This window comes from Primulina tabacum, chromosome 15 (genome assembly GCF_025594145.1).
Source record: "Primulina tabacum isolate GXHZ01 chromosome 15, ASM2559414v2, whole genome shotgun sequence".
NCBI classification, from domain to species: domain Eukaryota; kingdom Viridiplantae; phylum Streptophyta; class Magnoliopsida; order Lamiales; family Gesneriaceae; genus Primulina; species Primulina tabacum.
This window is the reverse complement of record NC_134564.1, coordinates 928,253-931,730: the sequence shown is the minus strand read 5'-3', so window position 1 is coordinate 931,730 and position 3,478 is coordinate 928,253. Positions and strand designations below refer to the sequence as shown.

General features: G+C 34.3%; 1 long non-coding RNA gene across 1 annotated transcript; it reads left to right on the top strand.

The window, feature by feature from the left end:
* Positions 1-254: 254 nt before the first annotated feature.
* LOC142526422 (uncharacterized) lies at positions 255-1,909 on the top strand. Its single transcript, XR_012815258.1, has 2 exons — positions 255-373; positions 459-1,909. It is a non-coding gene; the product is annotated as an uncharacterized LOC142526422 (long non-coding RNA).
* Positions 1,910-3,478: the final 1,569 nt, after the last annotated feature.

Here is a 3,478-nt window from a genome sequence, read left to right as displayed (position 1 = left end):
AAGTTGCCTCGACTACGGTTCCTTTCTCCTTGCGTATAGTTGCCCTTCTTCTGATAAAAACTCCTTCTCCCATATAAGAACCTCATATGAAGTCGGTGATATTGTATGCCACCCTTGATTTTTTTTAAAGGTTAATATGACCCATTTATGCAATTCATTCCACAGTTAATTCTGGTTTTGTATCTCAACTGAGCTTATTAAAACCTGTTTGATGTACAGGCAGCAAATTGACCTCTACCCAGCCGTAACTATCTTTAGCACCTTCAGTTAGTTGTCAAATTGAAGAGGTAAATTGACCTCTACAGGCAGCAAATTGACCTCTACCCAGCCGTAACTATCTTTAGCACCTTCAGTTAGTTGTCAGATTGAAGAGGTAAATATCTTGTATGAGTGAGAATGTATTACTTTGTCAATATTACAATATTCGTTTATTTTGAAGTCATATATTTCTATGTTAGAGTTCGGGTTATTTACGAAATGGATAAGGAATGGATTCATCTGCCTTCAAGGCTTGTACCCGAGTATGAAGAAGGGGTTCAAAAATTTATCGCACAAGCTAGGAACTATGCCAAACACGTGAAATAATCTTATGTCCTTGCAAACATTGCAAAAATAAGAAGTATATGAAATTTGCATCAAGTGTACGATCACTTAATTATTAATGGGTTTGATCCTTCCTACACGATTTGGGTCTTCCGTGGTGAAAATTATACTCCACAATTTCAAGGTCAAAGTAGTTCAGGAGGATTTCAGGAAAGGGAAGGTGAAAATAGAGAGGCATATAACTTATATAAAGATGTCTTTGTCTCGGATGAAGGGGTTGGACACACTATGTCTGAGGCAAGAGGTTATGAGTTTGCTGATTTATTAGTAGATGCAGAAACTCCTCTCTTCCCTGGTTGTACAACTTACACAAAGTTGTCAGCAGTTGTTACATTATACAATTACAAATATACAAATGATCATATTGACAATAGTTTCAATGAGCTCCTTAAGATCTTAGATGACATGCTCCAAGAAAAAAGACACTTCCAGAAAATGTTTACTCAATGAGAAAGTTTTTAAAACCATTTGATTTAGGATATGAGAAGATTCATGAATGCCCAAACGATTGTTGTCTATTTAGAAAGGAGCTTAAAGATTTGGACAAAGTTACCACAAAAGTTTGTAAAGGAGTTCATGAAAAGGTGCTACAGTATTTGTCCCGTGATACCAAGATTGAAAAGGATGTTTAAATCAGAAGAAAAGGCTGAAGACTTGATTTGGCACTCCAACCATAAAAGTCAAGATCATATGATGCGTCATCCAGTTGATTCAGTTGCTTGAGATACAATAAATCATAAGTGGCCAACTTTTGCATCAGATCCTACAAATCTTCAGCTTGGTCTTGCAACAGATAGATTCAACCCTTTTAGTGATCTTAGTTCTAAATATAGTTGTTGACCAGTTATTTTGGTCAATTACAACCTTCCTCCATTGATGTGCATGGCGAAGGAAAATCTTATATTGACATTACTGATTCCAGGCCCGAAGCAACCAGGAAATGATATAGATGTATACTTGGAACCCTTAATGGAGGATTTGAAAGAGTTATGGGACATATGTGTGGATAGAGTTTTGGTGGAGAAGGTAGACTTGATACGACTAAATGATGAAATGCTTTATCTCGACGATGCAATAGGAAGGACAGTCGCATGACTATCTAAACTTATAGTCATGTGTGATTGATATAGATTCTAGTGGTTTGAAAGTTTTACATTTTTGCAGAATAAAAATCATGTTACTAAGTGAAATCTTGCTACGTTTTAAAATTTTTCTTCTCTTATTAGATAATGAATAATTAACATTAACTATTTTGCTGTAAGTGTGGTGTTGATTGTTGAATGTGTTATGATAATTGTTTGAGTTTAGATTTTCGTTTTACTTTTACTTCATGATATTAATTCTTTATTAACAAAAAAGATCTGCACGTCGTGAATAAACCTTAATGAAATGTATAGCACTCATCGTGAATAATCTTAATACAAACACCTCAACAGTGCGCATGTTGCGAAAAATCTTAATACAAACGCCTCATCAGCAGCGCACAATGTTTGCCATAAATAACATTTACTGTAGCGCGCACTTTCATGTTGTAAATGATTTGAATATAAACACTTTATTAACCACACACTTTTCCTGCTGCGAATAATACTAAATATGGCGTGTCTTGCATGCCGTGCTAAATATGAATTGCAGCACATAGCGCACATCGAGAACAATACTAACGGCAGCTTACAGTGAACGCCGCAAATACTATCAATTGTAGCGTATATTGCACGCCGCAAAAAGTATTAACTGCAGCACACGGTGCACGCTGTGGGTATCTGCAGACTTTCAACAGCTTGTGATTGTGCAGGTTGCAATGTACGCTGCGGATAGCATATATGCATGTCGCGAAAACCCATATATGTTGTAGTGTTTTTTTTTATGAATTTAATTTTTTTTTTTCAAAATTTTCAATTTTTTTAAATATTGAATTACCACCGCAAGGGGCCCAATCCAACCATTGCATGCGGAATAATCCGTGCGTTTCTTCCTCGCCCTTGGAGGGACAAGTGGTTAACCACATGGAAAAAAGAGTCCAAGAAATGAGTGAAACGAAGAATCGGATTAAATGTGAACAATGCTTACTTACAAAACACGCGTTTCGAGGAACCATTACGTCATTTGCAGGGGCACGAGTTTCTGATTCAATAATGAGCCTGCAAGATGCCGCATTTCACCGTACGCTTCTATTTTTGTAGTTATATTATTAATTTATCAAACAACCCCCTTTATTTAAAATATTTATATTTTAATTTAATTTTTACATAATTATTTTATTATTATTACTAGTATTTATTCATTATCATAATTATATAACTAACATTAACTGGTTTATTATTATTTTTTTTACAGAATATTCTTTTACTGCTGTTTTATTACCAATTTTAGTATCTATTTATTATTAAATCTATATAAATATTATTATTATTAAAAAATGATGTAAAAAATGGGAGAATTTGTATAAATGAAAAGGTTGAGTAGATAAACTGAACCAATATGGTGAGAATGGCGGATGGAAATGTTCACTTCTCATTCCCAAGTGTGTACTAAAAATGAGAATATCGTGGGTTATATTTCCACAATCTCAATTAATGCCTTGAGTTACACGATAATAATTGTTCCATCTTGTACCAAAACACACTTGGCCCTAGGCACTTGGTCTCTAATCGAAAACTACTAAAACAACATGTGATCTCAAATACTAGTAAAAACTATAATATATAAAAACTCACGTGAGACAGTCACACGAATCAATTTTATAAGATTGATCTTCACCTCGTCTAATTCATGAAAATATAATAGTAAAAAGATAATATATAAAACTCACTTGAGATAGTCACACGAGTCAATTTTATGGGATTGATCTTCAACCCGTCCGATTCATGAAAAT